The sequence below is a fragment of the Protopterus annectens genome, chromosome 11.part0 (genome assembly GCF_019279795.1).
Source record: "Protopterus annectens isolate FY-2018-M chromosome 11.part0, PAN1.0, whole genome shotgun sequence".
NCBI lineage: Eukaryota > Metazoa > Chordata > Ceratodontiformes > Protopteridae > Protopterus > Protopterus annectens.
In genome coordinates, this window is record NC_056745.1 from 1,417,939,256 (window position 1) to 1,417,966,874 (window position 27,619).

General features: G+C 38.7%; 1 protein-coding gene across 1 annotated transcript in view; it reads left to right on the forward strand.

The window, feature by feature from the left end:
• Window positions 1–27,619, forward strand: part of MET (MET proto-oncogene, receptor tyrosine kinase) — a 1,562,736-nt gene that overhangs the window by 144,106 nt on the left and 1,391,011 nt on the right. The gene's annotated exons all lie outside the window — the stretch shown is intronic.

Sequence of the window (27,619 nt, forward strand, 5' to 3'; positions counted from 1 at the left end):
TTTGCACAAAGCAGCAGACATTTAATAGAGCAGCTATCCCTCCTTCCTCCATCCTAAGGGTTAGCATTCAGCACAGCTATACCTATTTGAACTTTAGCCTCAGAGAAGAATAAATTGGCTTCCAGGGCCATCAAGATGGCAGTTCCCCCTGTGAACACAGTACCACCATGAGGTGTGTGAAGCAGATTTAACCACCTATTTTTTTTTTTCAGGGAGCTCAAAACCTCAAACTATTTTAACACATCTTTGAGTATACAGACTGCTTACTATCATGTCTCTGTGACACATCCCATAAAGCTTAAAAAGAAAGATAAAAGAAACCATTTTTGAGCAAAAAATTTACATCAAAAAGGGAAAAGATACTTGTGAATATTTAAAAGATGTATCAGTAGGAACGCATGAGGTGGATGAATGAATGATATCCAATAAATGGGATGCAAAAAAAAATAATGATGATCGTAGATCGCAGAAGCCAGCATTTAAAAAGAATATTTTGTCTAACTGGTGAATTTGTATCAAGTAGTCTAGAGGGAAACTTTTACTGGAGAATTTAGTTCATGAAATTAAGCAGATTTCTGCTAAATGTAGCAAGTGAGAGACTGTTTATGCCTTTATATATAACTCATAGCATAACGTTTGTATGCTAACAGCTTTGTGAAAATACTTGTCACTGATAAAATACCTGTCTTAAATTCTCCTGTTAGTTTTGCTGAGTATTTTATAAGAAACACTGAAATGTATCTGATTTCCTCCATTCCAATATGCATGGTTTAGAAGCTGCCTTGAAACAGACTGAATAGTTATCATTTTTACTACCTTTCCGTATCTGTGGAGAAAACTTCTGAAGCATCTACTGTAAGAAACAAAGAAAGCAAAATATTGACAGTACAGAGTTCTGAGGTACAGATTAATACATAAACATGTATAGAATGGAAAAATAATAATTTGCTGCCTGCAAAGGAGATTTATGTAATATGCAATGATCAATCAACCTGTTTTCAGAAAGGTGCAAGGTAATACCTTGTATACAGATAATAGCACTGCAAAGAGATGAGCAGCTGTAAGATATTCCCCAGTGATTTGTCTTCATGCCGAGACTTTAACAGCAGGAACTGTGTTATAGCTAATGGTGAAAACACTGCATTTGGCCTGTGTTCTCTTATTGTTTGAAGGACCCACTGCTGTGTTGCAGGAATTAACTAGACAGAAAAATATCGCTGTCCTAATTCAAAACTGCTTACAAGTCTCCCAGGACCCATTTGTTGGTCAGAGGTCACGGCTTGAAATGTATCATTGGAATCTTCTTTTTGTTCATATGAAAGAAAAAAAATACAGACTTCAGTTATATTTATATACGTTAAAATTTAAGGGCTCGAATGACTATAACAAAATTTAGATTTTTCATGGTCGTATAGTAGATGAGTGACTGATGTAAATAGGGACACAGTTAAGGATGTAAGTAAGCTATAGAAAGCCACTGAAATGAACCAAGTGCATTTGGTGTACCATTTTAAAAGAATAACTGGTGTGAAGATGCTTGCATTCACTATTATTTCTCAGACAGTCACAGTTATAATAAAGTAATCCATATAGTTAACTAATAGTCACCTGAAACAATTCTTTTTAAAAATAAGACATGCAAATGGTGATTTGAACTTTTTTAAAATACACGACTATGATTTAGAAATAAAACAATGTCATGTTTTTTCTTCAAAGTTGTGAAATAATCATCAGAACAGAAATGATGCTCATGTAAATATACATATGTGCCTATAGATAGGGAGATCAATAGAATGCTAGCTATATAAAAGATATGTATGCAGATATATATAGCAGACACAAACAGCTTACTAGGCACTGTGCATTATGTTTAAAAAATCAAGCGAATACATAAGCATTTTAAAAGATGATGTTCGTAAATTTAACTTCATTGGTTGACACTTCACCATATTTTCAATATGACTTTTGCATGGCCCTGCCACAAGAAAAAAATAGTTAGGAATTGATACAGTTTTGTTGGAAAAAGTATTACTATACAGCAAACTTGCCTTTAGGAAACAAAATTCAGAATTTGGTGAAAACCGTGAAACATGATAACGATTTATTTCATGAAGAACTGTGAAGTACTATTCAATAGTAATTTTGACAAGATATTGAATGTTAAATTGTGCCCCTTTGCTGTCAAAATTCATAATATGCTCAATAATTTCAATTAAGTTTTTACCATTGTACATCAGCTTTTCTTCATAACAAATGCAAATATATTGCAAGATAATGGCTTTAAAATTATTAATGAATTGTAAGGCTTTTTGAAAATCTGCAGTAGGAGCATTAAATAGATGTTATGAGTTATGTCACTATCTTGAAAAAAAAAACACTGACATTTATTAGCACTGGAAACATTAGTGGAGTGCAATGAAGTACCCATTTTATTTTACAGATGGGTTTTGAGCAACAGTCATGTAAATGTGCAGCAAATGTTATGGCAACTTATCAGTAGGAAAACATGTTTCTGTGCCACCATGTTACTTGCACTAGTCTTGATTTACGATTTTTTTAATTGCAGTGGTGAAAGATTTGAAATATCTTCCACCAGATAACTTCATAAAACAAATGTGAAGCATCCTTTCATGTGGGCTAAAATAATTTTTGACAGTCTCAGAGAAGTGGCATTTGTCAAATTCATGAGTTACAATGAATAAATGACAATCCATCTTAAACCAAAGTATGGGTGTTTGTTAGTTTCAGTCTGTTCTCAGTAACTACAAACATTTTGAGCTTTTGATGTGTTTGCTCCTTGTTTTAATGTTACTGAAATATGGCCAACCAAGACCCTTAAAAGTCTTATTACATTTATTAATTTTTGCATATCTGCTTCAGTCAAACTTCCTTAGACTTAAAAAAACCTGTGCTGGACGAATAAAGCATATTGCATCATTTCTGCATTCCAGTATTTTTATGTTTACAGTATTTAGCTTTAACACCAGATATTGAAGGCATGTTTGAAACTCAACATGCATGCTGGTCTTTTATCTTTGACATTAAAGTATGTGACACAGGACTGTAAGGAGGCAAAGGTCAACTATCTTTTTTCTTAAAATGTCATAGGAATGATTTTGCTACCACGCCCTTAAATTGATGTTGGAGAATTAATCATGTTAAGTATGATTTCATGTGGTATCTGATTATTCACCATTTGAGTAGGTTGACTAGGAATGATGGCTTAATGAAGAAAGAAATGTTGATAGCTCTATTAATTTTATTTTATTCATTTACCCACTGGTAGATCAGATACATACTGGTGTTCAAAACTGAAGAAATTGGTGCTGAGAAGCTACAAATGTGATTTGCTTGTATTTGGGGGTATGGATATAGAAGAATAGAGTGTGTGTATGTGTGTGTGTGTGTGTGTGTGCCCACATGTGTTTGTATGTATATATATATATATATATATATATATATATATATATATATATATATATATATATATATATATATATATATATATATATATATATATACGCATGTGCATGAGTGTGCATGCGTGTGCATGTATGGGCATATGTGTGTGTGTGTGTCTGGAATGCCCAACTAGTAGGTATGTCTTCAGTGGATAATACTTCAGCTTATCAATTTAAACTTGCCAACTTTCAAGTGGGCAATAATTGTTATTTAAAATCACTGCTGTGTCTGTGTTTTATTAGTGTGCTGGAGGTGATACAATATATATGTGTGTGTATATATATATATATATATATATATATATATATATATATATATATATATATATATATATTATTCTTTTGGTGCATAAAACCATGAGTAGGGTATTTAAGTAAAGTAGTATGGAGTGCAAAGTCTCCAATATAAAGAGTATAGGGGGTTCACCTCCCAACAAAAAACACTTTTTTTTAATTGTTTTCATCAGGTTGAAGCTTCAATGACTTTTAATTCAGAGATGCAAAGTACAAGTGTGTGTGTGTGTGTGTGTGTGTGTGTGTGTGTGTGTGTGTGTGTGTGTGTGTGCGTGTGTGTGCGCATATGCGTGCGTGTGTGTCTGTGTATGCATATGAGTGTGTGCGCATGTGTGCTTGTATGTGTGTGTGTATTTGTGAGTGAGGTAGTGGTGACTACTTTCACAATACACTCCAAAATGCAATGAGAGTGGACTACACCAGACAATCTGCAGATTACCTATGGTCTGTTGAATTTTATGTGATTGTAAACATAGCCATAATATTCTAAATGTGGCCATGAGTGCAGTTCCAGTTTATTGGAAAATTTTAAGCTGTGCTTTCACAAATATTACCCACAGGCTTCACAGAACTGTTTCTTATTATATTGTTTATTGGTTACAAGTGATGTAGTAGCTAAAGTACTGTAAGTACATTTTATTATTGCTAAGCTTTAGCTCAAAATTGTTGCAATAAACAAAATATTTTCTGCCTGCAGAAAGCAATAATGCTATACATCTATTTTTAGCATGACTGTTGGATTATATTATTGATGGAGATACTTCAGGACTCTATATTAGCTATTGAATACATTCTGGAGTATATCACTCCACATATCATTGTATTTTAAACAGTTTTATTGAATTCATAGGTTTCTTACAGAAAGAGGAAATGGGAGAGAACAGTGAAGAATTCAAGAAAGGAAATATAAGTCTAAGTGAAAGCATATGAAAACTTTCAGGTGCACTAAAGCTTACATACAGCTTCATTATTTCAGTATATCTTTATAGTGTGGAGTTATTGTGCGAATACTGGACAATTCACAAGAAAAAACGTAAAGACAGTAATGAGAAAAGTTTTATTTGTTTGTTTTATCGTTAATTAAGTGTATTTACCAGAGTTACACAAAATCAGATTTAAAATATTTTATGCCGCTCAATGTAGTTCATCAGTTTAGTTTCTAAAGGGCTGCAAAATCCATTAACACTTTAGTGCTGTAAAGAAGATAATTCCTCTTAGCATCATCTTAGACACATATATACATGACTGTGATGGTGACATTGTGTTACCCATGGAGTTTATGATGGGATACTGTTTTAGGTTTTAGCTAAAAATATCCAAATGCTGAATTTACTTAAACATATGTCATAATCTTTTAGGACCAGGTTACTGTTCTTCTGTCCTTTTGTAACCACCAAGAACTTTGTCTCTGCACGTGTTCAGAAATCTATTAATGCGTCAGTAAATAGATAGGAAAGTATGCCTTCAGATATGCTCTAGTTAGTGGCTAAAAGACTGCCAGTAAACAGATTGAGGTAAAACTTTCACATACCCATGAGATCCCAATCACCCCACATTCGTCCAAATGGAAAACTCGTGTATAAGAACTATTTGGAATTAGAGGAAATGGAGTGTTAAAACAGCATAACATTTTATCGTACACAATGTTCTGAGTTTGCCATATGTGTGTGTTTGTGTGTTGTGTGCATGCAAGTGTGTTTGTGCATGTGTGCAGGTGTGTGTGTGAAGTAGGAAGGAGACAGGAAGATATAAACTATATGAGTCCATGTTGTGCTTCTAGATCCCAAATGGTAGAAAACAAACTTTTTTTTAATACGTTTTCAGTGATTCCTACACAACAGTTGGGTAGTGCTGGCTCAGAGCCTCATTTTATAGCTTATATCCAGAGAAGTTGGTAAGGATTTTATGCTTCATAGTGTCATGGTCAGTTTATGCCAAGTATAATGCATCCTTCAACCTTGATCTATATTGCTAACCCAAGATATTATAGAAGGGCTGTGGGTGAAGAGAATGAAGTCCTGCTTTCCTTTTACCCTGCCCGCCCCGTATTTCTTATGCTGGGGCACAGGCATACCTCTCAACCTGCAGACATTAAAATAGGAACATCCAGCTAAAAATCTGGGCATATAATTAGCATAAAATTTGAATACCAAATAGGATATAAATCATTACTGTTCCAGTCAGAATGTGGGATACTACTTAAAAACATTTAAAACCAGAGAGTGACTAAAATGATGGAAAAATATAAGCACATTATCAAAGAGACAGTGTAAAATCTGTAGACTTTAACAAACTGCATTGCAAAATTCTACCACAAATTAATTTATTTTTGCATTAGAAAAAGGGCATTATAAGATATGTGTCCTCCTTCTTTAAATTATTTTTGCCACTAGTATATCATGTAGTATGTTTTTTGTGTATTAGACAGCTTCAAAAATCATGCTATGGGGGGATTCAGAAAATTGTTTGAAAGGGTAAATTGAGCATGACAATAGAGAAATACCTCCAAAGATAGGAACATGCTAAATCAGGCCTAGAACTAGAAATGTTCCTCCAAAATAGGACAGTTAACAAGTCTAGTACAGGCCACATGATGCATGCCAGGGTTTTACCTTGCAATGCACTTCTTTTGGAAAGAATTATTCCCCATTTTTGCTTCATATTTTCCAGCCATCCCAGTGCCCCAGTCTATCACTGGGTCTACCAGGTCTTCCTTCCATCCTAGACTTTCTCTGACTAAGGGTTAGGGCCTGTGTGGATTTTAAGGGTATCTCCAGGGGTCATACTGGTTCTGCAAGGGGGATTTTTTATTTAATGACCTATGCTTGCCTCACCCTGCATTTATCTATTCCATCCATCCTGCCAACATCTCAAACACAAGTCACTAATCAAATCTGGGTTGCCTGGTCCATGACTTGGGTATTATCCCTCTATGCCACAGTGGTGGCTACTATGGAAGGAATTTGAATGTACCATACAATACTTAGCTCAATTACCAGTGACATTTACCCAAAAAGTCCTGACTAGGAGAACTGAAGAAATTGGCAACTTGTGTTACTTACACAAGGAAACTGAAATGGCTTGTACCTTTTTTCAGCATATAAAAGATTCTGCCCTCTTCAAGACTACCTGCAATGATGAGAAAGCTAACATGTGTATACATGTAATTCAATAACATAGCTATGGTGGGGGTGAAGGGATAGCCACAGCAGGTGCAAGGTGCTAGGGAGTGCAATCAGGAGATGCAGTTTGATCATTATTGCAATATTGATCTTCCTTTCTATAGCAGCATTTATGAATGCTTTTGTGGTCAGGGTTGAAGAGCTTTAACACTTGTTTTGGGTTTTTTTTTTGTTCCTCATCTTACACTTGACAGGTGCAGAAATTTGACCAGGCTGAATCCTGAGGTTAGGAGTACCAGCCAGATTGGAATGGACCTAGATAAGCCAGCTATATTTCTGATGCTCTTAGCCTAAAGACCTCTGTAAACAATAAAAAATATGTGATGGATTTATAATCAGAAATTTCTGTCACATGCAAAATAAACTATCTCGCCTTGAAACAATGCCAGTTTTTTAAGCTGAACTTCTCTAAAGTTTTATTTTAGAAAAATGGCCTTAACATAAAAGTTCAGGTTTAAAACAACTAAGGGTACAGTCATACATCTCTACTTCTGTTTTCAGGTCTTTGAATATGTGTGTATATGATAATCATTATAACATTTGTAATGTATTTTGCAAATGTGCATGTTTGTGTGCATGCATGTCTGCACGTGTGTGCATGTGTGTGTGTGTGTGTGTGTGTGTGTGTGTGTGTGTGTGTGTGTGTGTGTGTGTGTGTGTGTGTGTGTGTGTGTGTGTGTGTGTGTGACTATGTTATGAGCTGAGCATCAACAAAGTCTTGGAATTCATCATTTTTCATTTCTTGAGGCCAAACTTTTGCACTCTAAAAAAGGTTGTTTCAGTTTTCCAAGACTGACAGATTGGTATTTACAAAATGTACCCTTAGGCTTCATGCATGCAATGTTATATGGTGCTGACACTGACAGTTTCGAAAAATGAGCTGTCAAAAATGAGTGTAAACACTTGAATACTTTTGATTTGAGAAGGAGAATGAATTTCTGCTGAGGTCCACAGGTAGTATTTTAAAATGGAATAACTTGGTAGTGGTTTGAGGTCATCTAGTATACTTTGGACATTATCATTTCTTCTAATCACATGCTTAAAAGTAATACATTGTTCACAATTTATGATTGTCTTATTTTATGATCTTTCCTGTTTTGATTTATTAACATATCTGTCCCCCAAGAATGTGTATTATTGGATGGTTTAGTATAATTCAAATTGTGTTTGACTGTATTTTTTTGTCTGTGATATTGAGAAAAGATATTGCCAATATCCTGGCAGATCGATTCAGTGCAAACTTCACCCCGCTCTCACCCCCTAAATGGCCCATCTCAATACTGAAAGATTGCCAAATTCTGGTAATAAAGGCCACACAGGTAAAAAATGTACTCTCCAAAGCTAAGAATACAGCATCCATGGGACCCGACAACATCCCAGGCTGTGTACTACATGAACTATAAAATGAACTGGCACCTCACCTAAGTGTCATGTTTAATGATAGCCTCACCTCAAGCTTCATCCCCACTGAGTGGCGCACAGCTACATTTATCCCACTCCACAAGGGAGGATCCACTTTGGATCCTGGGAACTACCGCCCCATCAGTCTTATGAGCCTGATCTGCAAGGCCATGGAACATATTATCATGGAACTTATAAACAAAAACATTGGCAACCTTCAAATACTGGACCCCACGCAGTTTGGATTCGTGAAGGGCAGATCTTGTTTCCTGAACTTGATTGACTTCTTTGACTCTGTCTCCAGAGCTGTGGACAAGGGTAAGGTGGTCCACACAGCCTATCTGGACCTCGCCAAGGCCTTCGACACCACCCCCTACTCCAGAATCATAGATAAACTTACTAAGCTGGGCATTAATCCCTACATCACTCAATGGGTTGCCAACTGGTTTACTGACAGAACCCACATTGTAAAAGTAGCCGACTCCAAATCCAGCTTCAGACAAGTGACAAGTGGAGTACATCAGGGTTTGGTCCTGGGACCGCTCTTGTTTGGCATCTACTTCTCTGAAGTACAGGCCAGCACTAAGGGACTCTGGCTAGCAAAATTCTCAGATGGCTGCAAACTGGGAGCCATTACTGAAACCCTAAATCATGTGGATATTCTACAAAAAGGCCTTACAGAAACAGATACTTGGTGCCAGAGCCATGGGCTCAAGCTCAATGCCAAGAAATGTATAGTTATCCCCTTTGGGAAAAAAATATATACCTATGAATTACCACATAGGTGGCAGTACACTAAACACTGAAAGTGTGATAAGAGACTTAGGGTCACAGGTAGACAGTGGTCTCACCTTCGATAACCACATTGCCACAACAGTCAGGAAATCCTTCTATGTGGCATATCACATCACTAAGGGCTTTTTATCCAGAAAAAAGGAGGTCATTGTCCCACTATACTCATCCCTCATTAGACCCATTATAGAATACAATGCCCCATTTGGTATGTACCTCTCAAGACATTTGCAACAACTGGGAAGGCCACAGAAATACCTCACTAAAAGAATCACAGGCCTAAAGCAGATGCCATATGCTGACCGTCTAAAAAAATTCCAACTGTACTCTGTCGCATATCGTCTACTCAGAGGCGATCTCTGCTAAACATACAAGGCAATGTCAAACCCAGAACTGTTGGACATGCTACACTTAAAGAAATCCCAATCCCTCAGAGACACACGCTCCAGGGATCTAAACCTTGTCATCCCAATGAACAAAGCATGCTGGAAGGATAGGTTCCTGACCCAGAGACTCCCCAGACTCTGGAATAGACTGCCCATACATGTCAATCAGAGCGCATCTTTGGCCCTCTTCAAAAGGAACCTTGATGATTGGATGGGAGATAGAAAATTCACCCTGGGGATCACGTCAGTCACCCTGCTAGACAGGGGTCCAGGGAAGTAAATACTGTGGGAAGAAATAGACAGGGAACTGTTATGGCTAGGCTTGTATAGGCCCTAGGGCCGATAACCTAGTACCAACCTATGAACCTATGAACCTGTAAGATAAAGAGTTTATTCTCATTTATTTTTTATTTTATTTATTTATTTGCAGTTGTTAACCAGGATAGTCCATTGGGCCAATAAGAACCCATTTTCAATGGAGTCCTGGGGAGAAAAGCTCCAAGACAAAACAAAGATTACAGCAGTTACAATTAAATTTTAGGTTACATTAAGTAAGTAAGTATCGTCTGCACTTTTGATTTAATATCTCTGTAATCTGTACAACTGTTTTTACTCTCCTTCTTGTTGTGTGATATAGCTGAATATCTCTTAGTGTTGACCTCAGTTTGTAGTGAAATCCTTTGTCTAGAAGCCTGACTGTTTTCTTAGTGAGAGAAAGTTTACAGAACTGGTTTTATCTAGCCAAACTATTCCTTCATCTGTTATTGTTTAGATAATTGGTTCTGTTTCTCTCCTGTGGCTTAAACACCCAGTGTTTTAAATGAAATATACCTGTTGCTGAGGCTGCTGCAGAGAGACTGACCTACTGCCAGCTCTGATATTGATAAAAGATAAGAGTTTATTCTCATTTATTGTCTGCACTGTTGATTTAATATCTCTGTAATCTGTACAACTGTTTTTTGCACCCACCCTCACAGTTCTTGTTGTGGTCTGTTTGTCTTGGTAGCTTTGAGTTGCCCGCCTCTGGTATAAAGTCGATACTGGACACTCCCCCCAGTCACATTACATCAGCTCATTCTACGGTTAAAAGGCCCACCCCTTTAGCTTCTGCATATTTAATTATCTCATTATCTTCTGCCTCTTCACTTTCTACTAAAAAAAAAAACTGTTTCCTACCTTTCCTGGCACTAGTGTAGCCCAGATACTGATTTGCTGTATCCAGGACTTTTTGTAAGCTTTTGAGCAGAGCTCTTCAATTGTTTCCCTTAATCTGCCAGTTCTCTGCTCTTCTGAACTTTTATTAGCTCATTAGTGTAGCACTTTAAACTATTCCCGGTGCCAGAAAGTCTGCTCTTCAAACTTTCCCTTAGAACTAGCTGGTTTCTCAGTAGTAGCACTAAAATCTGAATCCCTGTGACTAGCACTTGCTCTAAATCCTGCTGGAAAGCACTAGGAAGCCTTAAACTGATACAAGCACTCAACTCTCCTTGTTAATAAGGATAAATTAATCATAGGCACTAAACAGCCTATAATTGCAAAGTACCTTGCCAAGGTATGGGAAAACAGCTCTTGTACTTTACAAACGAAACACCAAACCAGGCATGTCCAAGGGTCAGCTTCCGGTGATTTCTCCTGTCCACCTGGTGAATCTGGGCATACTGGGGTAATGCAGCAATTGCCTCATGTACACAGACAACCCTCTCCTCCTACCACCCAACACTACAACCTGCGAGAGATGCACTTACATAGCCAAGCTGGAAGCAAAGCTCTCTCCAACCAAGATTGTGCTAGACAGTCAAGAGGAGAAGGTTAACACCTGCACTACACCTCAAGCAACACATAGCCCTTAAAAAATCATGCCACCAACTTCCACACATAGTAACACTAAACCCACTTATGTGTAGGCCCTTAACATTAACCTGCCCAAGCAACAAGGACCTCCGAAGCTGAAATGCAAACAAACACCAATCACAACCAAAGTGTCACATAGCTCACAACACCAGTGTGCCACCCAACAACAGCCTCTAAGGCAAGACAACGTACCTAACACTTTAGTTATAGGTGACTCTGTAGTCAGACACACTGATGTTCCCCTCACCAGGCTGAACAAGGAGAAAATGACAGTCAGCTGCCTGTCGGGTGCCAGGATCCGCCACATCATGCATGCACTCAAGTCAATCCACAACAAGTACAAATATGACTCTGTCATTGTCCATGTTGGAGTGAAGGACTTGAAACATGCCTCCCTGGACTACATGAAAAGAGACATGGAAGAGCTCTCAGATCATGTGGCCCAGGCAGGTATGACCCTAGCCCTGAGTAGCATTCTGCCTTTGCCTAGAATGATACCACAGTATAAGGACAAAATGAGTTCAACAATTGACTAAGTTTCTGGTCATTCAAAGGGGATCCAGTATCTGTCTGCCTGGGATGACATGATCGACAGACCGCAATGCTTTCCCAGAGATGGCCTGCACCTGTCACCCCTGGGATTCAGATTACTGGCTAAGGCTCTTGCCACCCCTATAGTGCCTTGTTTAGGTAAGGCTCAAAAGACAAAACCACCGTAACAGATATAAGCATTCAAAATCTGAAGGTAATGCTACTTGATGCTAGAAGTCTAAACCTCAAAATGCACTCTCTCGAGGCACAACTAAAAATGGAGATCATCGATATCTGTGCAGTAACTGAGACCTGGTTTAAGGCAAGAGAGAGCACACCTGCAATGCCAGGCTACAAGTCTTACCACACTTTTTGGCCACCAAACCAAGACTGAAACACTAAAGGCGGAGGAGTGTCCATATTCACCAAGGATATTCACACCTCCAGGATAGTTGCCCAACACAATGCATCTGAAATTCTGCAGGTGCAAATAACACTAGGTAAGACAGCAATCCAAACTGTAGCTTGCTACAGATCCCCCGCCATGCCCCAAGATTCTCACTACACCTTTCTAAACATACAGGAAAATATTAAGCTACAACCAAACACCCTAATACTGGGTGATTTCAACTACCCTGCCATTAATTTGGAAAACTACTCGGGTGCCACCTTTGCCCAACAGTTCTTGGAATTCATAAATTCCAACGCCCTGGATTAACTAATCTATAGTCCTACCAGGGGCTCAAATATCATAGACCTGGTCATTACCAACATGGGAGATCGATGCTCTACACCAGTGGTTACCCCCTCGTTGGTCAGGTCTGACCATAAGCTAATCACCCTTGACGTCAACATCCCACCCCACCCCCCAGTAAGGAAACCTCCATAAAAAACTTCTCAAAAGCTAACTTCATGTTACTCAAGTCAGAAGTAACAACCTTCATGACACCCATGCAGACGGGAACTGAAAATAAATCCGACTGCTGAATCCTACACTAAGGCACTGTATGAGCACATCCACTCGTGCATGAGTCGTGCCATTCCAAATAGAACCAAGATGCTCTCCTCCAAAAAAAGGAATCCAATCTGGCAGTCCCCTGCCATAAACAAACTATACAACAGAAGGAAGAAACTGTTGCAGAAAAGAGGAAAATCCCTGGATGCAAAATACTCCCTTACCAGCCTCAGTAAGAAGCTGACATCCCTCATAAAATCCTCCAAAGCTAGTTACGAAAATAAAATTGCCAAAGATTCCAAGGACAACCACAAGGCATTCTATAGTTATGTCAAGAATCTAAATGACAATGCTCAGATCTGCTCTGAGCTACAACAGAATGGCATTAAATATACTAATCCCCAAGATATTGCCAATATCTGGCAGATCGATTCAGTGCCAACTTTACCCCCCTCACACGCCCTAAAGGGCCCATCTCAATATGAAAAGATTGACAAATTCTGGTAATCACGGCCTCACAGGTAGAAAACGTACTCTCCAAAGCTAAGAATACAACATTCATAAAACCAGACTACAAAATGAACTGGTACCTCACCTAAGTGTCATGTTTAATCATAGCCTCACCTCAGGCTTCGTGTCCAATGAGTGGCGCACAGCTACAGTTATCCCACTCCACAAGGTGGGATCCACCTTGGATCCTGGGAACTATTGTCCTGTCAGTCTGACCAGCCTGATCTGCAAAGCCATAGAATGCATTATCATGGAACTTATAAACAAAGACTTTGGCAACCTTCAAACACTGGACCCCACCCAATTTGATTTTGTAAAGGGCCAATCTTGTCTCCTCAACCTGACTGACTTCTTTGAATCAGTCTCCAGAGCCATGGACGAGGGCAAGGCGATACACATAGCCTATCTGGACCTCGCCAAGGCCTTTGACACCATCCCCCACTCTGGAACCATAGATAAACTTACTAAGCTGGGCATTAATCTCTACATCACTCAATGGGTTGCCAACTGGCTTACTGACAGAACCCACACTGTAAAAGTAGCCGACTCAAAATCCAGCTCCAGACAAGTGACAAGTGGAGTACCTCAGGGTTCAGTCCTGGGACCACTCTTGTTTGGCATCTACTTCTCTGAAGTACAGGCCAGCACTAAGGGACTCTAGCTACAAAGTTCTCAGATGACTGCAAACTGGGAGCCATTATTGAATCCCCAAATGATGTGGATATTCTACAAAAAGGCCTTACAGAAACATGCTTGATGCCAGAGCCATGGCCTCAAGCTCAATGCCAAGAAATGTATAGTTATCCCCTTTGGGAAAAAACATGTACCCATGACTTACTACATAAGTGGCAGTACACTAAACACCGAAAGTGTGATAAGGGACTTAGGGACAAAGGTGGACAGTGATCTCACCTTCGATAACCACATCACCACAACAATCAGGAAATCCTTCTATGTGGCACACTTCATCACTAAGGGCTTTTCATCCAGATGGTTGTATTTCAATGTGATGATGAAGGAGGGGCTGGAAAGGTGATTGAAAGGGCCGGGGTGGGCCTAGACTTGGTCAGCATTTTGGTATGAGGATCGGATTATACCCATGCCAAGTGCTTCATACTATGCCTACATCTGTTAAATTTCTAAGAACTGGAAATTGAGTGCTGTATATTATGGACTATATACGTTAAACTACATCAAGATTTTTTCCTATTGCATTACTGCACCAGAGGGAAAAGAACTTCTCAGTGCCGATTGCTGACTGTCAATTTGTGATAGCAAAGGACTGTGCTAGCATTGTACAGAAGTGAAACAGAAGGACAAAATATATGAGGCAGATGGCAGTGTAGATGAAGCTTCGTACAATAATGCCGATTTTGCAACAATGAGCTAGAAACATGGCAAACAACTATTACAAAAATTGTATGTAATAAAAACAGTTTTAGATATGTAAGCAGGACCTGCATTTCATCTGTAGATTACTACACTGAATAGTGAAAAGATGGGACAGTTAGTTGATCTCCTTCGGCAAAGGTGATGTTCCTCCAAACTACAACATCAGTACCAATACCTTAACCACACAGTCAGTGGTGAGAGATCTGGGCACACAGGTTGATGGCAACCTTAACTTCAGTCATGACTGAAAAGGGTCCTTACACAAGTGTCTTCATCATACCCATAGTCTGGATCATGGCTAAGTAGGATCCTTATATGAGTCTTCCAATTCGATCAAAAATGAAACGTGCAAATAAAATTATTTAAAAAAACTGACTCCGAACTTGCTTAGGAGAACTTGAGTTTCATAGCTACCTTCATAGCCACAAATATAAAGTTATGTGGATATTATATTCCACTGAGAGTACTGCAGACAAACTCTTCCCTCAGTGGGCATTTCTGGGAGTACTATATTTCACTTTTTCTGTCAGCTCCTTTCCATCTCAGTGTCTGCTGCTAAGTATTGTTCAAAACACAGATGTCACACTTCTATGCAGGGCAAAGCTTTAAAAAGGAATTTCTAAGCTTGAATCCTAGGTCAAAAGCTACTGCCTTAAGATAAATGACAATAAAACTAAAGAAAGCATGCTTTTTTGCAAAAAGCTGTTCCTTCACTGTTCATTCATATGATCTTTTAATTAATACTATAGTGTCCTCATTGAAAGAGTTGGTAGCACAAACAACCTCATGGTAGGACTCATTATTAATCACTCATACAGACACTATGGTAAATTAAAAAAACTGTGATGATTTGCTAGAATGGACATCACTAAGAACCAATGTGCTGTCAGACACTACAATTAAACTTGTCACCTCACACCTGCAATGTATGTGTGCGGTTTCCAAACATATATTATGACGACTGAATGAAGAGATTCAAAGGTTGCACACTCATTGTAAAATTGCTCAAAGGATTGTATGCTGTCTAATCATATCACTTACATACCTACACACACACACACACACACACACACACACACACACACACACACACACACACACACACACACAAATACACACACAAATGTACGCTTATGCATGTATATACATAGCCACAGGCATGCACGCCCACACATGCGCGCGCACGCGCACATGCTCATACACACATGCTCATACATGCACATACATACACATACATGTACATACTCACACACATATGTGCATGCGCGTGCGCACGCACACACACACACACACACACACACACACACACACACACACACACACACAAATACACACACAAATGTACGCTTATGCATGTATATACATAGCCACAGGCATGCACGCCCACACATGCGCGCACATGCTCATACACACATGCTCATACATGCACATACATACACATACATGTACATACTCACACACATATGTGCACGCGCGTGCGCGCGCACACACACACACACACACACACACACGCACACACACACACACACATACACACACATACACTGTAATGCTAACTATTTTTATGTATAAACTGTAATAGATAAAAATCACAATTGTGCTGTAATACATGCTATATATTATACCTGCATGTCACATCTGTGTACAATAATTCAAGAATCAAATAACATTTGAATATTCAGAAAATAGTATTAATGTTATAATCATATGAGTTGTCTGTAATATATGCTACACTATGTCTAACTAGCAAGCTACATGCATATATATAATAATTCAAGAATCAAATAATGTTTAAGTATTATGTTTTTTTTTTAATTTTTAATTGATCTCTCTGGTCTTCAGATGTACTTATGGACTACTTGCTTCTTTTCTGGAGAACTTGCTAGGACTGCTTCATGTTTGGATATAGCATCATCTGCAGAAGATATCTAAATAGACACATAACATTAGAGGTGATCACATCTTTGGTATACTGAGCTTCAGTTGCTGTAGAAGAATTATTTATTCTCTGAGAAGATGGTTGGACTACTTCTGCATGACAACTTAATTCTGAGTGATGAATAAAGAGGTTCTGACATATCCGACTGACATGTTTTGTGTGAACTTTGAGACATCTTGAATACTAATCTACCAAGACAAATCTGAAGCTTTACCCATATACTCTTCCTCTTCTAGACTCCTGCACTGAGATTTATTTCAAGCATTTTGTGCTGCAAAAGATACAGCCCTCCTTGATTTCTTTACACATCCACAAAACAAACACTTGAATGAAGGACATTAATCTCCATCTACAAATAAATAAGACAACCTGGGGAGAAGAGATTTATTTCTTAGTGATTTTAATATCCCTGTGATAATGTTCCATTACGTATGACACAGAGTGATATCCTCTTTTATTTTAAGGCAAGCCTTGACAGTTGGAATATGTACCCATAAATTCATAGGTTCATAGGTGTGTACTAGGCTACTGGCCCTGGGGCCTTTATAAGCCTAGCCATAGGATTACCCTGGCATAGTGCCACCCGACCTTAGTTCCCAGTGCCTCTGTCGAGTAGAGCCACTGGAGTTATCCCCAGGGTGAATTTTATGTTTTCCATCCACTCATCAAGATTCCTCTTGAAGAGGGTCAGTGAGGTGCTCTGCTTGATATATATAGTAAATCTGTTCCATAGCATGGGCAGTCTCTGGGTTATAAACCTGTCCCTCTAGCATGTTATGTTAATTGTGGTAATGAGGTTGAGGTCTCTGGAGCATGTGGTGTGGAGGTATTGGGATTTCTTTAGATGTAGCATTTCTAACAGAGCTGGGTCAGACATGGCTTTGTAAGTCAAGCAGAGATCACCTCTAAGGCGATATGAGACAGAGAATATTGGAGTTTTTTGAGTCTGTCCATATAGGACACGTGTTTAAGGCCCAGGATCCTCTTTGTGAGGTACTTTTGTGGCCTCTCCAGTTCTTGCAGATGTCTAGTGAGGTACATGCCAAATGGGGCATTGTACTCGATGAGTGGCCTAATGAGGGAAGAGTAGAGGGAGGCAATGACCTCTTTCTTCCTGGATGCAAAACCCTCAGTAAGACTATGTGCCACATAGTAGGACTTTCTGACCACAGTGGCAATATGAGGATCAAAAGAGAGGTTGCTGTCAACCTGTGTTCCCAGATCTCTTATAATGCCTTCTGTGTTGGCTACCATCAATGTGGTAATTCATGGGATCTGGGTTTTTCCCAAAGGGGATAACGACACATTATTTGGCATTGAGTTTAAGGCCATGGTTCTGACACCAGTCATTGGTCTCAGTGAGGTCATTCTGTAGGATGTCAACATCATTTGGGAGTTAATAATAGCTCCTGGCTTTCAATCACCTGCAAACTTTGTCAGCCAGAGTCCTTTTGTGTTGCTCAGAAACTTCAGAGAAGTAGATACCAAACAGGAGAGGACCCAGAACCAAACCCTGGGGGACTCCAATCGTGACTAGTAGGCAGTCTGACTTGAAGTCAGCTACTTTCACACTGTGGGTTCTATCTGTGAGTCAGTTTGCAACCCACCTAGTGATATAGGGGTTGATGCCAAGCCTAGTGAGTTTTTCTATGATTCCTGAGTGGGGAATGATATCAAAAACCTTGGCCAGGTCAAGGTAGGCTGTATGAACCACCTTGCTTTCATCCACAGCTCTGGTGACTGACTTAAAGAAGTCGACCAAGTTGAGCAAGCATGATCTATCCTTCACAAAACCAAACTGTGTGGGATCCAGAGTTTGGAGAGTCCCTATATCCTTGTTTATTAGGTCCATGATGATGTGTTCCATAGCTTTGCATATCAGACTCGTCAGGCTAATGGGGCGATAGTTCCCAGGGTCTGTAGTCGCTCCTCCTTTGTGGAGAGGGATGACTGCAGCAGTGCACCATTCAGTAGGAACAAAGCCTGTGGTGAGGCTGTGACTGAACAGGTCACACAGGTGAGGTGCCAGTTTACTCTGCAGTTCATGTAGAACACAACCAGGGATATTATCAGGTCCCATAGAAGTTGTATTCTTGGCCTTAGACAGTGCTGTTTTAACATGTGCAGAAGTAATACTGGGTGCTTGGCAATCTACTGGTATTGTGATTGGTCCTTTGGGTGGGGTGAAGTTGGCACTGAATCTGTCGGCCAGTATACTGGCAATAGCTACTGGCTCAGTATAGGAGGTGCCATTGTGCAGTAGCTCAGAGCAAATCTGGGTATTGCCATGTAGATTCTTTATATAACTATAGAAGGCCTTGTGGTTGTCTTTACTATCTGCTGCAATTCCGTTTTTATAGCTAGCTTTAGAGGATTTGATGAGGTATCTCAACTTTTTGTTGAGGCTGATAAGGGAGTTTTTCTAGTCTTGGGACTTCACCTTATTCTGCATCAGTTTCCTCCTTCTGTTGTACAGTTTGTGTATGGCAGTGGACCACCAGATTGGCTTCCTTTTTTTGGAGGAGAGCATCTTGGTACTATTGGGTATGGCGAGATCCAGGCATTTGCGTACGGGTTTGTATAGTGCATTGGTATATGATTCTGTTGTCATGCAACTATTCTCCATTTGTATGGGTGCCGTGAAGTTAGCCACCTCTGTTTTTAGGAGCCCAAAGTTAGCTTTGGAAAAGTTTTTTATGGTGGTTACATTTGCAGGGGGGTGGGAGGGATGTGGATTTCCAAGGTGATTAGTTTGTGGTCGGATCTAACCAGGGAGGAGCTGACTATTGGTGTAGAGCAATGGTCGCCCATGTTAGTAATGACCAGGTCAAGGATGTTGCTACCTCTAGTGTGGGGTAGGAATGAGCTGGTCCAGGGCATTGGATTTAATGAACTCCAGGAAACATTGGGCAAGTGTATTGATACATGAGTAGTTTACCCAGTTAATGGAGGGGTAGTTGAAGTCACCTAGTAAGAAAGTGTTAGGTTGGACCCTAATGTTCTCCAGGGTGCTTAGGAATGTGGAATGCAAGTCTTGGTTTGTTTTGCCCACTTGGATGCCCTATGAGGTGGTTATTGGAAGGTGGTTGTGATCCATGGTTTACTCTTGTATATTGTATATATTTGTTATTCTATGAATCTGTGAATCTATGAATCATTCCTATGAAATGCATAACAGGTGATTTGTCTTGTGCCTTCTGTATGTTATCTATAGCATAACATTATCAAGGTCAGGTTTTAGGCTGTGGATGTCAAAATATGACAAATATATATTAAGATTACTCACACATATTTATATTTGTTTCAGTTTATGTTCAAGGCTTTCTATCTTAGTGTATTTTGTAGCTTAGCCTAGTATCATACCTCCAAACTCAAATTTCTGCCCAATGCCAAGTAGACATTTCAACGCTTCACTGATTTTGGCTATACCTCTCTGGAAATCTTCCATTACTGAAGCTGTACCAAAGGTCAATGATAGAAACCTATAATTACTCAAAGGAGTGTGAAAACTACAAAGTTGGACCATAGCTCCATCCAATTTAGCTTGTTAAAACACATGATTTGCAAGGAGAATCTAGCCATCAATGTATCAACAACTTCTTTAAAGGTTTAAGCAAATGATGTTCCTTTTTGAGGCTTCCATTTAACTCTTTGGTAATCTTTGCATGCTCTAAGGTGTTATTTCATGGCAGTTACAATGCTTTTGACTCAAGCTCAGATTGATTTAACAATTACATCACTGTTTTTCTTGAAATTCAAGTCTTGCCCAGTTCTGCTTTTTGAAGCTACAGGAACCTTTCTTAGTGCTGGAATAACTACCATTACTTTATGTAAAATTTGAATGTAGTAATCCGCTTATAGACAGTATCCTGACATTTTATATTCCAATGGCCACTATCAGGTTTTCCAAATTTGCTGGCAAATTCCATGCAGTATTGTAACAGCATCATTTTGCAGGATTTTAAACAATTTAGCTGGAATTCCATCACTTGGTGTGCCTTGTTATTAGCAAGGTTTTCTATTGTTCATTTAACTTCTCTGTCCAGGATGCCTAGCTCAAGATAAGATAATTCATCATTGTATGCATCAATGACAGTGGGATTCTTCATATATATTTCTTCTATATCTTCCTGCTCCCTTTTCATAAAATTGTCTGCTTTTGTTACATACTTCCATTCTTTGCCTTCTGTTATGCCCATTTTTACCCCAATTTCCCTTAATACCACTGCTCTTCTTTAACAGATCTCATCTATTCCATTCTGTTGTCTTCTACGTCTCTGCACTGCAATTTTAAATATGCATCCTAATCTCTTCTTGCTATTCTGTGAAATTTTGTATTTAGTTTGATATATTTTTTCATATCTTTATTGACTTTTGATCTCCATATTTTCTCAGCTACTTTTATACCTCTATAGATAGCCATTTTGTCTTCTTAATCTTCTTTTTATTTGGAATATTTTTGTTGCCACCCCCCTGGATGGTATTCTGAACTTCTGTCCATAGTTATTCATGTATTCTGTCCACCAAGTCTAATTCCTTAAATCTATTCTTCACCTCCAGTACATATTAATTTGTTATACCGTTGAGCTCATATGTCATTGGCCTGGACACATTTCTTGTTTTCATTAATTTAATTCTAAATATTGCAACAAGAAGCTGATGATCTGAGACAAGTGAGCTCCAGATCTTTTTTCTTTTTCTGACCGTATAGTTGCCTTCCACCTGTAACTGCAAAGATTATAGTCAGTCTGATTTTGGTACTGAGCAAATGCTGACATCTGTGTGTAAAGCCATCTCTTAGTCTGGTGAAACAGAATGTTTCCTATGACAAATGAATTTCCTTTGCAAAATTCTTCCAGTTTGTGTCCCGCTTCATTTCAAAATCCAAGACCAAACCTGCCTATTATTCCAGTTGCACTTTGATTACCAGTTTTGGCATTCCATTTGCCTATGTTAAATGTAAGACTTTTTTTTTTAAACAAGAAACATCTTCATTAAATCATCACTTATGACTTAGGTAATCATCTATAAATGTAAACAAACCAAACTGACATACGTTCAGTTGCAAATATTATAAATCACTTATAAAATATCCAGTCATTGTCAGTCAAACATTACATATCTCATTCAATTCCTACCTTCCCTTTAATCTCATTTTTGGAGTTATTTCCAAAATGTGCTAGAAATCCTCACCAAAAAAAAAAAAAAAACTCAACCTTCTCCTCTTCATCATCAGTCATTGGAGATAAGCTTGTAACACTGTTATGTAGAATGGGTTGTCTTGTACTCTGAGATTATTTTATCATTTTTTTGTGGGTTGTAATGGTCACTGATTGTGTTACTTTTTTCTTAATTATGATGGCTACTCCATTTCTTTTTGCAAGATTCATGACCTTAGCAGAAGATCTGATGGTAATATGATGTAAAATGGCCCATTCCAGGCTATTTTAGTTCATTAAGTCCCAAGAAGTCAGTGTTTGTTCTTGTCATCTCAGGCTTAATCACATCATGTTTACTATGGTTCATAGTTTTTACATTCCAAGTTCCAGTGATGTATAATTCTTTGCAGCATTGGACTTTCCATTCATCTCTCGGCACCTAAGCATATGGACTTCCTTTAAGCTTTAATGACTTTGCCTCATTTGTGTCTTTAATTCTAGAGCTACTTGTATTTGTCGTCTGCTCTTCCACAGGTGTAATTATGATTGCCTTCAGATCTGAGGTCTCATCTTCCAGCGTCATTTCAATATCCATCTAGTTGCATTTCTCCATATATCTTTTGGTCAAAAATATAGGAGTGGCTTATCATTACCTTCTCCAGTAAACCATACTTTGTCTGGTCACTCTCCCATGACTCACTCATATCGGTGGCCTTACACGGCATAGCTCATAGCTACACTGAGGTATACAAGCTCCTTCACCACAACAAGGCAATGATCAGGAAAGGGATTTGACAGTTGTTTATGATATATAGAAAGTTGCTAATATACTCATAGACAAATCTAATTTCAGATTCACTGCACTCTTCCCTGCCTAGGCCCAATTTCTAACATGTCACTGCTGGAGAGGAACAGGCCCTAAATGCCTCCTCTAAAACCAAAGGCATTAGCTTCATGAGGCTAACCAACATCCCAGGCTTGTATCCTGGTTAGCAGTAAGCACTGTCTCGCTGAATCCAGTGTTAGCCATTTTAGCCTTAACCTCTGCACTGGATAAGTGTCTATCACTTGAAGAATAGCCTTAGCACTACCTCTACACAAGGATGTGCCTACCACTGACTAAGGGAACTATATTGTTATCATCCGTAATGTAAATGAAGTCAGAAATAATAATACAAGCAGCCTGCAATCCTGTGATCCGAATCAATTCAGCATTGTGAAGGGTAATTTCTGTCTACTGAACATGCATAATTGTCAGTCAGTGCTTATCACTTTCTTTGATCTGGTAAAGGTCTTTGACACAATCTCACATTTTGGTGTCATAAATAAGCTTACCCACTTAAACATCTACCCCCTGTGTATACCACTGGATTGCCAAGTGGCTCAACGAGAGATGCTGCACAGGGAAGACTAGCAGTACATTTACTTCTAAAAGGCTTGTCATCAGTGACAGACAAGATACTCTGCTAGTCCATACAACTAGCAACAATAAGAAAATCAAGACCACTGGTTCAGACCCCAAAATTATTTTATTCTCTAGCACATCGGTACAAAACCTTCCAGGAGTTATCTCTGATAACAGATACTCTGCTAGGTCCATACCACAATATGGAATGCACTTCTTTGATGTGGTTTCAAGGGTCTCTGGCTGATACAGTTTTCTGATGACTGCAACATTAGTGCTGTTTGAATATCTTCAGCTGATGCCTGTATCCTGCAAGAAGGTGTAAACAGCAGTAATTTCTGTTGTCAAGACCATTGTCTAAAGCTCAACAAAAATGCAGTACAGTACTGTTTGGAAAACAAGAACAATCTACCTCAACTGTGATAATGAACTCTGCAAAATTGAGAGACCTAAGTACATTTGAGGACAACCAGCTCTCACTTGACTACCATGTATTGACTATCATTTAGAAATCCTTCTACAGAACATAACTAAATACTAAAAGTAAATTATCTAGAGCCAAGGAAGTAATTTTCCCTGCCCTGCAGGCCCATAATAAAATATAATGCCTCCTTTGGCCTGTACCAAATATATTGCCCAACTTGCAAAACCCAGATAATTCCTAGCAAACAAAAATTGGACATGACCTCCTTAAGTTAATCTGAACAATTGGAAGCCCCCTTCATTCTCCTGCATCTCTCATAGACTCCGGTGTGTGGACCTGAACCTTTGCTTGGCCTTTAAGGCTATGAAGGACTCTATTCTGTTTGAAATGCTACATATCCAAAACAGTAATACCAAGAAAACTCACTCCAAGGGCCTAAGTATGCAGCAAAATATTAAAAGAACATATTGGCAGGATAGATATCTTTTCCAAAGTATTCCCTACCTGTGGAATATGCTCAAACTCCATGTTAAGCAATGTTACTCCCTAACACTTTTTAAATTAAATCTTTATGAGTGAATGAGTGAATGAGGTTCTATATATTCATCCCCTCTGGCTATCCCTTTTGACCCTTATTGATAGATGAAACAACTAATGGGACTTGTATTGGGAAAGTTCTCGACCTTCTGGGTAGATTGGCTTGTAGGAATCAATGAAGCTAAATAGCATATGGCGCAACAAATGCAATAGCTGAAACTGAAAGCACTCCAAAATCAAAACCCGCCACCTGCTTCACAGTACATACGCAAAAAAAACAGTAAAAGTCAAAGGGTATTTGCATCCCTTGCAATATTACTGAAAATGGGTTCTGCACAGTCGGACTATTCCAGTCAACAAATGTAAAATAAATAAATATTTTTTTCTTTCTTGGATAGTTTTGGGTCTTATATACTCATTTATTATTGTTGCTTGGGGATATCTTCTTATAACCGCTGTACCTAAATATGTAAACATCTTTTCATTAAACATTTCAGATGTGTTATGAAGTTCCATAGCCTTAACACCCACCTATCAATTTATAGAGCAAATGTAACAGAGTAAACCACTTGGAGTTATGACAAATTAAATATTGTAATTGTATGTAATTTCTAAAACTCCTGTAATGATGAACATTAAGAAACATGTATCAATCTGCGTATACTTTATTGCTTATACCCTGTTTTTAATTGAAGATGCTAGAGCACATAGTTCATGCTGAATTTTAATTGTAAAGGTGCGTAGTTTATTTTTAACATAGTTGGTACACAAACTGAGCTAACAAGTGGAGTGGTAAAGCTGTTTACAGCAGAGGTTGGCAGTCGTGTCTCAGATTATTCTGACATTAATTTGCATTTCTAAGTGCCTCGCTACTTATCCAGCTTACAGCTGCAGTTGAGGATCAACTCAGATGATGGAAGTTAGAATCAAAGCATGTCAAAAGCTTTTTAAGGCAATAGGTATCGTTGTACACAAGCTGAAATAACCCAGACAGGCATTCGTTTCTAGCAGGAGCTGCCAGTCACAACTCCCAGAGCAGTCATTCTTTTAATATACAGCGTTGCAATACTTTGCTGCTGCTACCCTCTTTCATCTGTAATGTGGATTCAAAGCAGGTGCACTGTGCTATAATTAAAACCACTCAAGGCTGCTTAAAGCAACAAGTATAGTGAGGCGAAAGTTCACTTACTGCATAAACTTACCGCATAACAGCTGTATGTCCTGTAGAAGAGTTTCATTTTGTGTTCCACTGTCTGCAGCTTCAGATGCGGTATAAGAGTATAAAGTAAAACAACTAACTACTTTTGCAACCAAAAGTCATACACCTGCTAGGTGTAGTCATACAAATGGTAACTCAGTGAGTGACCTGACTCTACCTTGTCAATTTCTTGGTGCATATGTATGTACAGTGAACAGCAATGTCAAACTGTCATTATATAAACAGTTTGGGGTTGTCATGAAGCAGGGTGCAAGAAGGCAATACTTGATGGTGATTAACAAACAGTTCACTCATTCTGCATACACCACTGGATTTCATCAGTGTTAAATAATTTCCCTCAATGGTTTCTCTCTTGTATGATCATTTCTGATTTCACAGACAATTCGGTCACATACAAGGGAATCATCCAAAAAAACTGATTCGTAGATTTGCACTCTGGTGTTTGAGTCATGGCATGTGTTTGCTGTCTTCTGAACCCCCTTCATTTCTAGTCATTTTTTTTAATCTAAAGTAGGTTCTGCTTTATTTTGTAGTATTTCTGGAATGTGTTTTTTTTTTATTATTAAGTTTATCTCAGCCTATCTATGAATAAAAGTGTCTAATACCTTGACGGCTTCTTCACCTGTGTCATAAAGGAACATGATACATTGTCTTATCTACTGCAAACTGTATTACATGGCAAAAGTGAACACATTTATTTTTACATGACATGGTTGTCTGCTATTTGCTTCTTTGCTCTTTTATTTCACAGAGGGATAAAGAAAGGTTAATTTGTCATATGTTTTGTCATATACCACCTTTATTCCAAATTACGCAGCATTTTGGAAATTGGACCATGCTGGGTCTGTACAGGTAATTTCATCTGATTTAATGCAATGTGCTTCTAGTCTATAATAGTGGTCCAGGTTTTAGAATATAATGCCCCATTTGGCATGCATCTATCCAGATGCATGCAACAACTGGAATGACCTGAGTGATATTACTTACAGTTCCTAAAACAGCCACGCTTATTCGGTATGTTCATCCCGTCTCTTCCACTGCAGTAGTGGGTCATTTCATACTTTTCAATCATTCCTCTCCAAACTTTGTGAGAGTATGTGACAAGGGGACAGATAGTGTGCCACACGATTGATCTTGAGAATGCTAAGTTAGGTGTTTTAATGCAGTAATGACTGCAGTTTCTGTGGACTACAGATTGCCATTATCTGTTATGAGTTTTCCTTTAAATCACTGTGAGGTACTGTGCAAGACTTTGGACTCCTTGTAATGCAGGTTGTTTCTGATGGATCGGCTACATGTGCTCAAAGAAAGATTCCTTGTATGCAATTCCCTCATAGACAGCTGCTGTCCTGTTGAGTCACCCAAACACAATATTAATCTATTTGAATTTGACCACACTTGGAAGTTTGTTTATTGAATTCCTGCAGTTTAGAACACAAACGCGTGGGGTTATAATCATAACATTCAGCCTGCTTACTCTGTATTACTCCTTATGCACTGCCTAAACAATTAAAATTACTGTAATACATATATGACTGATTGACATGTGCAGTCAGTATTCTAATCATGTTGGAAGTGACAGACTACACACACACAAAAGCATTGCAGCTATTTACAAAATAGCACTGGCATATTTTGTGATGATAATAAGATAACCAAAAACTGCTGTTATAGTGCTAGGAAGAAAAAAGGACAGCTGAACTGCCAAGAGAAGAACATACAGTAATTGCTGCAGTCACTGAAAGATTTCTGTCACAGCCTGTATAGCATACCTGTAGAGCTTATATGTAATAACAAGAACTAAGTGCAGACTTGTGTACTGGGAAGTCAGTGCGCTTGGAAGAAACACATCCATCGGGAAATGCACATGAGACTCCTTTAGGGTGACTAACAAAAGTGAGGAAGGAAGACCAGCAGAACTTGCAAAGGTGAACATGTGACAGTGAGCTAAGGTGAACATGTGACAGTGAGCTGGTTACGCTTAAGTACATGGTACTCGGACAGTTGTAGTAGATCCATTTTTGCAACCGATATAAGTGGCAAAGCTTGTAATGTAAGGCAGCAGAAGGTTCTAAAATAAAGTGGTGGAGGGGTGTAAAATGCACCCATTGAGCTAAATATTTATGGTCATAGCAGGCAATACACTCAGTGGATGGAGTCAATATCTATAAATTTAGTGCT